Below are 14,643 nucleotides of genomic sequence, written 5' to 3'. Positions count from 1 at the left end.
CTTTGGAAGAGATACCAGTGTCGGGGTGGACCTGCTTCAGCACTTTGTAGATGTAGATGCTGTAGCTCTCCTTCCTCCTGCGCTTCTTTTTCTTATCGCCCTTGGCAATGGCCTTCTGGGCCTTTCCGGCCTTCTTGGCAGCCTTTCCAGATGCCTTGGGTGGCATGATGATGCTCGTGCTGGCTGGCGTTGCGATACAATAATGAACTTTTGCGCGAGTCGAGCTTTCCTTTTATATCCCGCTCGCGACTCAGCTCAGAGCGGGTCGCGTGGCGGAGCGCGCTGATTGGTCAGTGGCGGACTCCCTTGATCCTGAGCGGGGTATATAACACGAAGCTCGATCTGCGGGCCGGCATTAAAACACCACAAACCCACAACAGCAGCAGCAATGTCAGGACGCGGCAAGGGAGGCAAAGTGAAGGGCAAGTCAAAGTCTCGCTCCAGCAGGGCCGGACTTCAGTTCCCCGTGGGCAGAATTCACCGTCTGCTGCGTAAGGGCAACTACGCCGAACGCGTCGGTGCTGGCGCTCCTGTCTACCTGGCAGCCGTCATGGAATACCTCGCTGCCGAAGTTCTCGAGCTCGCCGGTAACGCCGCACGTGACAACAAGAAGACCCGTATCATCCCACGTCACTTGCAGTTGGCCATCCGCAACGACGAAGAACTCAACAAACTTCTGTCTGGCGTAACCATTGCACAGGGAGGTGTTCTTCCAAACATTCAGGCAGTTCTTTTGCCAAAGAAGACAGAGAAGAAGTAAGCACTTCTGCCACCCACCGCGACAAATACCATAACCAGGCTCCATCCGGAGCCACACACACTTTAATAGAGAGATTCAAGTAGACAATCAACTTTCAAACATTAATAATAACATTTATATTGATTTCATTTGGAATGTGTACATAACAAACAAACAAAACAAAATTATAGGGGATATTCAGCATCACTTGGAATATTAACCAATCATATAAATCCAATATATATTTTATATTTTACTTTAAGCGAGGAATTCATATTCTATCCATTTTTAATCATACAAATGAACAAAAGCAATTCTTCACTAGACGTAATGAATGAATAAATGATCAAGGTTTTAATGTGTTTCATGAATATATATATATATATATATATATATATATATATATATATATATATATATATATATATATATATATATATATATATATATATATATATATATATATATATATATATTAATACTTGTGAACCAGAATATGTTTGAGCAGCAGCGATCGTGCCTGCCATTGGCCGAAGTGCAACAATTCAAATAATTTAAAGGGCCTGCTCGGGTATATAAGAGAGGCTGGGAGACTGGGGCCGGTGGTGGGTGATGGGTGATGAGTGATGGTGTGGTGTGGTGTGGTGTTGTTAAGAGTTGATTTACGGCCAGCCAGCCAGCCAGCCAGCCAGCCAGCTGCAGCCAAGGCAGGGCAGGGCAAGGCAAGGCAAGGCAAGGCAAGGCAAGGCAAGGCAAGGCAAGGCAAGGCAAGGCAAGGCAAGGCAAGGCAAGGCAGGCAGGCAGGCAGGCAGGCAGCCAGGCAGCCAGGCAGCCAGACAGGCAGGCAGGCAGGCAGGCAGGCAGGCAGGCAGGCAGGCAGGCAGGCAGGCAGGCAGGCAGGCAGCCAGGCAGCCAGGCAGGCAGGCAGGCAGGCAGGCAGGCAGGCAGGCAGGCAGGCAGGCAGGCAGGCAGCCAGCCAGCCAGCCAGCCAGCCAGCCAGCCAGCCAGCCAGCCAGCCAGCCAGCCAGCCAGCCAGCCAGCCAGCCAGCCACTCCCACTTTGTATTTATATGCATTCAATTTATATTCAAACATTATATATGTTAAGGGCCTTGTTTTAGTGTTTATTTTAAAAATGACAAACATCGAGTCATTTTACCAGTCCTTTAGCGTTAACGGTGATGCATTTTAAAACTGAACATAAATCGCCTTTTCTGGATATATCAAATATCGAATCCGCTTAATGTGCCTACAATTCAATCATTCAAAAAATACATAATTTACATCAAGCCTTTTCATAGAACAGACAATAAGATTTGTACATGCAAAAAAAAAAAAAAAATCCTTTAAGTTATCAATACAATGTGAGAAAACTTTACTTTTATAACTAAAGTTGCACAATTATACCAACTCTATGGTGGCTGGGTTGTAAGGTGTGTGGCTGGTGTTTTGGAAGTCGCGAGTTCAAACGACCCAATGGGAATAATACTTTTTTTTTTTTGCCATACAATCTTCCTAATACTATTATGTAGGTTTGTGTGTGTTTTTTTATTCATTCTTTGGTTTTATAGATGACATACATATTGACTCCTTTTACCGGTCCTTAATTAGGCTCTGGGGAAGCAATGGTGGTGGTGGTGGTGGTGGTGGTGGTGCATTTAAAACTAAACCAAAAATCACCAGTTCTGGACGCGTCAAATATCATATCCGCTTAATGTGTCTACAACCTAATTACTTAAAACTACACTATTTAATTCATTCATATCATGTGCATATTGGTCATTATGCTCATACAACCGACATCAAAATTTATTTTCATTATTAGAATCATACATTTCATCAAGTAATACAGATACAAAGAGATTTTCTTTCTGAGAAGACCGTTAGTATTGGCTTGCAGGCAGGCAGGCAGGCAGGCATTTGAGGGTTATTATTTCGCCTGTTGATTGGGGGGAGGGTTGATGTGTTAGGGGGTTTTCGGTTAGATGTGGTGGTGGTGATTGGTGGTGGTGATTGGTGGTGATTGGTGGTGATTGGTGGTGGTGGTGGTGGTGGTGGTGGTAGTAGGTGGGAGTTGGGGGTGGGGGGGGGGGGGGGGGGGGGGGGAGGGAAGGGGAGGGGAATGATGGTCTGTGGATTCCTTCTCCGTACCCTTTACATATAAGCAAAAATATGCCTTCTTGTGGGTATAGAAACATTAACACAAATTATATCAGTAACTGATATTGTAGCCTTTTAAACAGAAAAGATTTGTACATACAAATACTTTTTAATTATCATTTATTTGTGGAAATGGCATTTACGTCATTAAATTGATACCTCAGCATCAAGCTAGTGTCCTGCAGCAGTGGTCCAGTGGTAAAGTGTATATAAGTGATGCGTATTCTTGGAGTTGCGAGTTCAAACCCGGATTAAGCTATATATATATATATATATACAACATGTTTTGTTTTGGTTGTTTGTTTTTGTATAAAGCCTCACACAATATCTATATTAAGCGAGTTTGTTTTAAACATGACATACATATTAATTCATTTTACCAGGCCTTATTCCACACAACTCCGTGAATTTCCCGTGGAGCCAGCCATTCAAACAAAAACAAACGAAACAAAACAAAACAAAACAAAAAACATTATTGCCAACAGCATTTGGTGTTCCCAGGCGGTCACCCATCCAAGTACTAACCAAACCCAACGTTGCTTAACTTCGCTGATCGGACGAGAAGCGGTGTTCTCAACGTGGTATGGCCGTTGGCATGAGACTGCCTACACATTGTGGCTAATAACCAACTCTTTTAAGTCATCGCGGCAGGATACGGACCTGCTTGTGGTGTCTTAATGGTAATTGTATCCTAACATATTTTTGTCTCCTTGGCATGGATATTTAACATCGTTTATTCAGTCTTGGGTTTATGTTCTTTCGCCATTTACAGACATTTTACATCTACCTACTTCCTCAGCCTGCCCTGCCAATTTCTAATGAATTTGTGGATTTTCTTTTGTAATACAAACATGTGTGTGCTCATCTGCTCTTCAGTTTTTATGATATTTGTCTCATCTGTCCTGCTTTATGATACTTTTACAAAGAACATGAACAAATGCTTCTATTTTAGAGAAGATATGGGATCCAGGTTTCGGAGCCGTAAAACCAACCGTCGTGATTGGTGGACGAGTTGCCAGGTTGCAGCTTCTGTACCGTGCCGGCACATAAATAGGTTCGGCTCAAGCGGCGGCAGCATCATTCCCCCGTGACTGTCTGAGCGTCTCTCATCACCTTGGTTGGTTCATCATCATCATGGTAGAAGCAAAGCCTACCAAGAAGGCTGCGGCTGCTGCTGCTGTGGTGGCCACCACCAGGAAACCTCGCGTCCAGGTTGCTCACCCGAAAACTAGTCAAATGGTTCTAGCCGCGGTCGCAGCACTCAAAGACCGTAAGGGCTCGTCTCTACAAGCAATCAAGAAGTACGTTGTTGCCAACAACAAAGTCGAGGCTGCCAAGATCGCCATTTACATCCGAAGATTTCTCAAGAAAGCAGTGGCTGACGGCATTCTTGTTCAGACCAAGGGAAGTGGAGCTAGTGGATCATTCAAGCTGGCCGTAGCAGAGAAGAGGGCCGTTCTAACTCCCAAGAAAGCCACCACAACCAAGAAACCATCTACAGCAGCAAAGAAGGCCGTGGTAACTCCCAAGAAAGCCGCCACAAGCAACAAACCACCTACAGCCTTGAAAAAGAAGCAGCAGCAGCAGCAGCAGCTTGTTGTTGGGAACAAAAAGCCCAAAATAAAGAGAGCTTCAAAATCTCCCAAACCACCCAAGGCAAAGAAAGCTGTCAAAAAAACAACAAAGGCAAAATAAACGACGACATGCAAGCAGCATGAATACACATGACAATAAACATCCAGGCCTCCCCCCTCAGTGGAGGGGCCTCATATGATTCCAAAAAAGAGTTTAGTTTTGTAGACAAATAAATCATTACTTTTGGGGTAGATTTACTCTGTATATTATATATATATATATATATATATATATATATATATATATATATATATATATATATATATATATATATATATATATATATAATATACATCTATATTATATATATATATATATATATATATATATATATATATATATATATATATATATATATATAATATACATCTATATTATATATATATATATAATATACATATATATATATATATATATATATATATATATATATATATATATATATATATATATATACATGGGTGAGGTGATATGGTACCAAAGTTTTGGGTAAGGTGATTGACATTTACACAAGATAAAACACGAACCAATGGGAATAAAAACATAAGAATGGAAGTAACTGCAGAAGGCCTATTGGCCCATAACACAAGCACTTCCTCTTGATGCTTCTATATTGGTTCAGAGTCTTGAAGCTATAATAATAATAATATATATATATATATATATATATATATATATATATATATATATATATATATATATATATATATATATATATATATATATATACACACAAAACTAAATAGTCTTGTTAGACAAATTGCCCCTATTAGAGGCAAGTTGACTAACAAGCCGAATGACTGGCAATTGTTTTGAATTTGAGTTAAATCTAACATAGAAATGTAATCAAACCTAACCTAACCTATGCTAACCCAAGCTAAGCTAACCTAACCTAACCTAAGCTAACCCAAGCTAAGCTAAGCTAACCTAACCTAACCTAAGCTAAGCTAACCTAACCTAACCCAGCAATTCATGATCTTAATATAATACTGTTAATTGGATAAACCAATTTGGAAAGAAATGTTCGAAAATAACAAAATTAACTGTGCTTGTTAGGAAAATTGGGCCTTGCATACTTGTCCCAATAGTGTGGTTCTCGCTTTTAGGTACGACATAAACGTATACCTAAGTTGAGAGAGAAAAAGATTCTCACTCAAACATGCATATCGATTGCCAGTCCTGAATTCTGGGTAGATATTCGTGTCCTCCCTTTTCATTTACCATCATTTGGATACTATCAAAACAGCTCTGAGAAGGATAAAATGAATAAAACGGGTAGCTCACTCATGTAAAAAGGAAGAGTTGGGAAAGATCTCTCTCTCTCTCTCTCCCCCTCACACCCCCCCCCCCCCCCACCAATGATCCTGCTCTGCTAGTATATAACGTAACAAACCTTCCCCCCCCCCCCAACCCCAATCAGAGTCCCTTTAAGCATGCGAGGATAAAAAATAGATTTCATAAGACCCAATGTGCTAGCTGATATCAAAACAATTTATGTTATCGTCTATTAAGCCCTTCAGTAAAAAAGTATAGGGACCTAATTAGGTCCCGTTTTGAGGTGGTGGTGGGTGGAATCGATGGATTAGCCAAGCTCTTATCCGCCGAATCCGTAGAGGGTACGACCCTGGCGCTTCAGAGCGTACACCACGTCCATGGCAGTGACGGTCTTCCTCTTGGCGTGTTCCGTGTAGGTTACAGCATCACGGATGACGTTCTCGAGGAACACCTTCAGGACGCCACGGGTCTCTTCGTAGATGAGACCCGAAATACGCTTGACGCCGCCACGACGAGCTAAGCGACGAATAGCGGGCTTGGTGATGCCCTGGATGTTGTCACGTAGCACCTTACGATGACGCTTGGCGCCACCCTTTCCGAGTCCCTTGCCTCCCTTGCCGCGTCCAGTCATGGTGTTGTAGTTGTGTGAATCGAATTGACGAATGCCCGCACGATTTCCCGACTATATCCCATCAAGCGGACGTACTAGTAGCATTGCAACTCCTGCCTGCCCTTACTTTACGCTTGTGGTCGAATAGACACGGCTTTCTCACAACGCTTTCAAAACTGCAGTTGCCTACTCGTCTGTTTCACGTCCCTGTGAAATGACTTTTGCACAAATCCAAAAAATAGAGCAAAATCAGCGATAATAGTGATTGAGGTGAGCCGCCTGTTGGCTGCAGCCAGAGGAAGGAGGGGAGGGGCAACGGGGTGACGTAGGCGAGTCGAGCAGCCAATGGCGCTCGAGCAAGCGCCTCGAGACGGCGTATATAAGCAAAAATTTTTCGGCGCCGGCCATCACAAACCACAGTTGTTCACCATGGCTCGCACCAAGCAGACTGCTCGCAAGTCCACGGGAGGCAAGGCTCCTCGTAAGCAGCTGGCCACCAAGGCAGCACGCAAGTCTGCTCCTGCCACAGGGGGTGTGAAGAAGCCTCACCGTTACAGGCCCGGAACGGTCGCCCTGCGTGAGATCCGTCGTTACCAGAAGAGCACCGAGTTGCTCATCAGGAAACTTCCCTTCCAGCGTCTGGTGCGCGAGATTGCCCAGGACTTCAAGACCGATCTTCGCTTCCAGTCGTCTGCCGTCATGGCTTTACAGGAGGCATCCGAGGCTTACCTGGTCGGTCTCTTCGAGGACACTAACCTCTGTGCCATCCACGCCAAGCGTGTCACCATCATGCCAAAGGACATTCAGCTTGCTCGCCGTATCCGTGGAGAGCGTGCATAAGCTAAATCGACCACCCTAGTATACACCAAACTCGGCCCTTCTCAGGGCCAAAATATCCTTCTAAGGAGATTTCAGACATTCCTAGCATCAGTCATATGAATTAACCTTCATCTACACATATAATAAATAAATAAATAAATAAATAAATACACTAATTTAGGTGTCATACATACACGTGATATCAATAAATCAAGTAGTCATTTGTAGTACAACCTGTTCTCTTACAAACAAAACGCCGTCGCTTTTCGCTCTTATGCACTGTCAAGGATCACACCCCCCCCCCCCCCCAAATGAAAATTGTCATACTGTACTAGAAATAAAAGCAGCTTGTATAAGTGACATACTGTCCAGTCCTGTTTTATTCTGTTTTCGGTCCTCTGGCTTAATCTGTTAAGTTAGGAGATGACATTTTAAATTAACCGTTTTCTTGACATTTTCAAACCTAAGAGGGTGGCCTGCATAGTAATCCTAATGTGGAACATAACAATGAATCTCTAATCTCTAGAAAAAAGATACCGAGTGCTTATATGTGTTGAGAGAGAGAGAGAGAGAGAGACACAGACAGACAGACAGACAGACAGACAGACAGACAGACAGACAGACAGACAGACAGACAGACAGACAGACAGACAGACAAGACAGACAGACAGACAGACAGACAGACAGACAGACAGAGACTGAGAGAGAAACACACACAGACAGTTTCATAAATATTCTCATTTTATAGCTATTTGCTTTCAGTGACAGAGGTTTTTGTTATAATAGTATTGGTGTCTAACACTCACAATCTCTTTAGAAATTAAAGTGTGGCTCCAATGGAGCCGAGTTTGTTGGTTTGAGGCCAAGCCACCACCACAGGGCAGTAAGTAAGCCGTTTACTTGGAGGAGGTGTACTTGGTGACGGCCTTAGTGCCCTCAGAGACGGCGTGCTTGGCCAGTTCTCCGGGCAACAGGAGCCTTACAGCCGTCTGGATCTCCCGACTGGTAATGGTGGAACGCTTGTTGTAGTGGGCCAGGCGAGAAGCCTCGGCGGCGATGCGCTCGAAGATGTCGTTCACGAACGAGTTCATGATCGACATGGCTTTGGAAGAGATACCAGTGTCGGGGTGGACCTGCTTCAGCACTTTGTAGATGTAGATGCTGTAGCTCTCCTTCCTCCTGCGCTTCTTTTTCTTATCGCCCTTGGCAATGGCCTTCTGGGCCTTTCCGGCCTTCTTGGCAGCCTTTCCAGATGCCTTGGGTGGCATGATGATGCTCGTGCTGGCTGGCGTTGCGATACAATAATGAACTTTTGCGCGAGTCGAGCTTTCCTTTTATATCCCGCTCGCGACTCAGCTCAGAGCGGGTCGCGTGGCGGAGCGCGCTGATTGGTCAGTGGCGGACTCCCTTGATCCTGAGCGGGGTATATAACACGAAGCTCGATCTGCGGGCCGGCATTAAAACACCACAAACCCACAACAGCAGCAGCAATGTCAGGACGCGGCAAGGGAGGCAAAGTGAAGGGCAAGTCAAAGTCTCGCTCCAGCAGGGCCGGACTTCAGTTCCCCGTGGGCAGAATTCACCGTCTGCTGCGTAAGGGCAACTACGCCGAACGCGTCGGTGCTGGCGCTCCTGTCTACCTGGCAGCCGTCATGGAATACCTCGCTGCCGAAGTTCTCGAGCTCGCCGGTAACGCCGCACGTGACAACAAGAAGACCCGTATCATCCCACGTCACTTGCAGTTGGCCATCCGCAACGACGAAGAACTCAACAAACTTCTGTCTGGCGTAACCATTGCACAGGGAGGTGTTCTTCCAAACATTCAGGCAGTTCTTTTGCCAAAGAAGACAGAGAAGAAGTAAGCACTTCTGCCACCCACCGCGACAAATACCATAACCAGGCTCCATCCGGAGCCACACACACTTTAATAGAGAGATTCAAGTAGACAATCAACTTTCAAACATTAATAATAACATTTATATTGATTTCATTTGGAATGTGTACATAACAAACAAACAAAACAAAATTATAGGGGATATTCAGCATCACTTGGAATATTAACCAATCATATAAATCCAATATATATTTTATATTTTACTTTAAGCGAGGAATTCATATTCTATCCATTTTTAATCATACAAATGAACAAAAGCAATTCTTCACTAGACGTAATGAATGAATAAATGATCAAGGTTTTAATGTGTTTCATGAATATATATATATATATATATATATATATATATATATATATATATATATATATATATATATATATATATATATATATATATATATATATATATTAATACTTGTGAACCAGAATATGTTTGAGCAGCAGCGATCGTGCCTGCCATTGGCCGAAGTGCAACAATTCAAATAATTTAAAGGGCCTGCTCGGGTATATAAGAGAGGCTGGGAGACTGGGGCCGGTGGTGGGTGATGGGTGATGAGTGATGGTGTGGTGTGGTGTGGTGTTGTTAAGAGTTGATTTACGGCCAGCCAGCCAGCCAGCCAGCCAGCCAGCTGCAGCCAAGGCAGGGCAGGGCAAGGCAAGGCAAGGCAAGGCAAGGCAAGGCAAGGCAAGGCAAGGCAAGGCAAGGCAAGGCAGGCAGGCAGGCAGGCAGGCAGCCAGGCAGCCAGGCAGCCAGACAGGCAGGCAGGCAGGCAGGCAGGCAGGCAGGCAGGCAGGCAGGCAGGCAGGCAGGCAGGCAGCCAGGCAGCCAGGCAGGCAGGCAGGCAGGCAGGCAGGCAGGCAGGCAGGCAGGCAGGCAGGCAGGCAGCCAGCCAGCCAGCCAGCCAGCCAGCCAGCCAGCCAGCCAGCCAGCCAGCCAGCCAGCCAGCCAGCCAGCCAGCCACTCCCACTTTGTATTTATATGCATTCAATTTATATTCAAACATTATATATGTTAAGGGCCTTGTTTTAGTGTTTATTTTAAAAATGACAAACATCGAGTCATTTTACCAGTCCTTTAGCGTAACGGTGATGCATTTTAAAACTGAACATAAATCGCCTTTTCTGGATATATCAAATATCGAATCCGCTTATGTGCCTACAATTCAATCATTCAAAAAATACATAATTTACATCAAGCCTTTTCATAGAACAGACAATAAGATTTGTACATGCAAAAAAAAAAAAAAATCCTTTAAGTTATCAATACAATGTGAGAAAACTTTACTTTTATAACTAAAGTTGCACAATTATACCAACTCTATGGTGGCTGGGTTGTAAGGTGTGTGGCTGGTGTTTTGGAAGTCGCGAGTTCAAACGACCCAATGGGAATAATACTTTTTTTTTTTGCCATACAATCTTCCTAATACTATTATGTAGGTTTGTGTGTGTTTTTTTATTCATTCTTTGGTTTTATAGATGACATACATATTGACTCCTTTTACCGGTCCTTAATTAGGCTCTGGGGAAGCAATGGTGGTGGTGGTGGTGGTGGTGGTGCATTTAAAACTAAACCAAAAATCACCAGTTCTGGACGCGTCAAATATCATATCCGCTTAATGTGTCTACAACCTAATTACTTAAAACTACACTATTTAATTCATTCATATCATGTGCATATTGGTCATTATGCTCATACAACCGACATCAAAATTTATTTTCATTATTAGAATCATACATTTCATCAAGTAATACAGATACAAAGAGATTTTCTTTCTGAGAAGACCGTTAGTATTGGCTTGCAGGCAGGCAGGCAGGCAGGCATTTGAGGGTTATTATTTCGCCTGTTGATTGGGGGGAGGGTTGATGTGTTAGGGGGTTTTCGGTTAGATGTGGTGGTGGTGATTGGTGGTGATTGGTGGTGATTGGTGGTGGTGGTGGTGGTGGTGGTGGTAGTAGGTGGGAGTTGGGGGTGGGGGGGGGGGGGGGGGGGGGGGGGGGGGGGGGAGGGAAGGGGAGGGGAATGATGGTCTGTGGATTCCTTCTCCGTACCCTTTACATATAAGCAAAAATATGCCTTCTTGTGGGTATAGAAACATTAACACAAATTATATCAGTAACTGATATTGTAGCCTTTTAAACAGAAAAGATTTGTACATACAAATACTTTTTAATTATCATTTATTTGTGGAAATGGCATTTACGTCATTAAATTGATACCTCAGCATCAAGCTAGTGTCCTGCAGCAGTGGTCCAGTGGTAAAGTGTATATAAGTGATGCGTATTCTTGGAGTTGCGAGTTCAAACCCGGATTAAGCTATATATATATATATATATACAACATGTTTTGTTTTGGTTGTTTGTTTTTGTATAAAGCCTCACACAATATCTATATTAAGCGAGTTTGTTTTAAACATGACATACATATTAATTCATTTTACCAGGCCTTATTCCACACAACTCCGTGAATTTCCCGTGGAGCCAGCCATTCAAAACAAAAACAAACGAAACAAAACAAAACAAAACAAAAAAACATTATTGCCAACAGCATTTGGTGTTCCCAGGCGGTCACCCATCCAAGTACTAACCAAACCCAACGTTGCTTAACTTCGCTGATCGGACGAGAAGCGGTGTTCTCAACGTGGTATGGCCGTTGGCATGAGACTGCCTACACATTGTGGCTAATAACCAACTCTTTTAAGTCATCGCGGCAGGATACGGACCTGCTTGTGGTGTCTTAATGGTAATTGTATCCTAACATATTTTTGTCTCCTTGGCATGGATATTTAACATCGTTTATTCAGTCTTGGGTTTATGTTCTTTCGCCATTTACAGACATTTTACATCTACCTACTTCCTCAGCCTGCCCTGCCAATTTCTAATGAATTTGTGGATTTTCTTTTGTAATACAAACATGTGTGTGCTCATCTGCTCTTCAGTTTTTATGATATTTGTCTCATCTGTCCTGCTTTATGATACTTTTACAAAGAACATGAACAAATGCTTCTATTTTAGAGAAGATATGGGATCCAGGTTTCGGAGCCGTAAAACCAACCGTCGTGATTGGTGGACGAGTTGCCAGGTTGCAGCTTCTGTACCGTGCCGGCACATAAATAGGTTCGGCTCAAGCGGCGGCAGCATCATTCCCCGTGACTGTCTGAGCGTCTCTCATCACCTTGGTTGGTTCATCATCATCATGGTAGAAGCAAAGCCTACCAAGAAGGCTGCGGCTGCTGCTGCTGTGGTGGCCACCACCAGGAAACCTCGCGTCCAGGTTGCTCACCCGAAAACTAGTCAAATGGTTCTAGCCGCGGTCGCAGCACTCAAAGACCGTAAGGGCTCGTCTCTACAAGCAATCAAGAAGTACGTTGTTGCCAACAACAAAGTCGAGGCTGCCAAGATCGCCATTTACATCCGAAGATTTCTCAAGAAAGCAGTGGCTGACGGCATTCTTGTTCAGACCAAGGGAAGTGGAGCTAGTGGATCATTCAAGCTGGCCGTAGCAGAGAAGAGGGCCGTTCTAACTCCCAAGAAAGCCACCACAACCAAGAACCATCTACAGCAGCAAAGAAGGCCGTGGTAACTCCAAGAAAGCCGCCACAAAGCACAAACCACCTACAGCCTTGAAAAAGGAAGCAGCAGCAGCAGCAGCAGCTTGTTGTTGGGAACAAAAGCCCAAAATAAAGAGAGCTTCAATCTCCCAAACCACCCAAGGCAAAGAAAGCTGTCAAAAAAACAACAAAGGCAAAATAAAACGACGACATGCAAGCAGCATGAATACACATGACAATAAACATCCAGGCCTCCCCCCTCAGTGGAGGGGCCTCATATGATTCCAAAAAAGAGTTTAGTGTTTGTAGACAAATAAATCATTACTTTTGGGGTAGATTTACTCTGTATATTATATATATATATATATATATATATATATATATATATATATATATATATATATATATATATAATATACATCTATATTATATATATATATATATATATATATATATATATATATTATATATATATATATATAATATACATCTATATTATATATATATATATAATATACATATATATATATATATATATATATATATATATATATATATATATATATTATATATATATATACATGGGTGAGGTGATATGGTACCAAAGTTTTGGGTAAGGTGATTGACATTTACACAAGATAAAACACGAACCAATGGGAATAAAAACATAAGAATGGAAGTAACTGCAGAAGGCCTATTGGCCCATAACACAAGCACTTCCTCTGATGCTTCTATATTGGTTCAGAGTCTTGAAGCTATAATAATAATAATATATATATATATATATATATATTATATATATATATATATATATATATATATATATATATATATATATATATATATATATATATATATACACACAAAACTAAATAGTCTTGTTAGACAAATTGCCCCTATTAGAGGCAAGTTGACTAACAAGCCGAATGACTGGCAATTGTTTTGAATTTGAGTTAAATCTAACATAGAAATGTAATCAAACCTAACCTAACCTATGCTAACCCAAGCTAAGCTAACCTAACCTAACCTAAGCTAACCCAAGCTAAGCTAAGCTAACCTAACCTAACCTAAGCTAAGCTAACCTAACCTACCAGCAATTCATGATCTTAATATAATACTGTTAATTGGATAAACCAATTTGGAAAGAATGTTCGAAAATAACAAAATTAACTGTGCTTGTTAGGAAAATTGGGCCTTGCATACTTGTCCCAATAGTGTGGTTCTCGCTTTTAGGTACGACATTAAACGATACCTAAGTTGAGAGAGAAAAAGATTCTCAATCAAACATGCATATCGATTGCCAGTCCTGAATTCTGGGTAGATATTCGTGTCCTCCCTTTTCATTTACCATCATTTGGATACTATCAAAACAGCTCTGAGAAGGATAAAATGAATAAAACGGGTAGCTCACTCATGTAAAAAGGAAGAGTTGGGAAAGATCTCTCTCTCTCTCTCTCCCCCTCACACCCCCCCCCCCCCCCACCAATGATCCTGCTCTGCTAGTATATAACGTAACAAACCTTCCCCCCCCCCCCCCCCAATCAGAGTCCCTTTAAGCATGCGAGGATAAAAAATAGATTTCATAAGACCCAATGTGCTAGCTGATATCAAAACAATTTATGTTATCGTCTATTAAGCCCTTCAGTAAAAAAGTATAGGGACCTAATTAGGTCCCGTTTTGAGGTGGTGGTGGGTGGAATCGATGGATTAGCCAAGCTCTTATCCGCCGAATCCGTAGAGGGTACGACCCTGGCGCTTCAGAGCGTACACCACGTCCATGGCAGTGACGGTCTTCCTCTTGGCGTGTTCCGTGTAGGTTACAGCATCACGGATGACGTTCTCGAGGAACACCTTCAGGACGCCACGGGTCTCTTCGTAGATGAGACCCGAAATACGCTTGACGCCGCCACGACGAGCTAAGCGACGAATAGCGGGCTTGGTGATGCCCTGGATGTTGTCACGTA

At 42.8% G+C, this 14,643-nt stretch overlaps 2 non-coding genes across 2 annotated transcripts; both read right to left on the bottom strand.

Moving 5' to 3' along the window:
- Positions 1 to 3,374: 3,374 nt before the first annotated feature.
- On the bottom strand, positions 3,375 to 3,493 carry LOC138361614 (5S ribosomal RNA). The gene has a single exon (XR_011227072.1). It is a non-coding gene; the product is annotated as a 5S ribosomal RNA (ribosomal RNA).
- An 8,174-nt stretch (positions 3,494 to 11,667) lies between these two features.
- On the bottom strand, positions 11,668 to 11,786 carry LOC138361607 (5S ribosomal RNA). Its single transcript, XR_011227066.1, has one exon. It is a non-coding gene; the product is annotated as a 5S ribosomal RNA (ribosomal RNA).
- Between the last annotated feature and the right edge of the window lie 2,857 nt (positions 11,787 to 14,643).

Source organism: Procambarus clarkii, unplaced genomic scaffold (genome assembly GCF_040958095.1).
Source record: "Procambarus clarkii isolate CNS0578487 unplaced genomic scaffold, FALCON_Pclarkii_2.0 HiC_scaffold_513, whole genome shotgun sequence".
Lineage (NCBI taxonomy): Eukaryota > Metazoa > Arthropoda > Malacostraca > Decapoda > Cambaridae > Procambarus > Procambarus clarkii.
The sequence above is the reverse complement of the archived record's forward strand: the minus strand, read 5'-3'. Positions and strand labels throughout refer to the sequence as shown.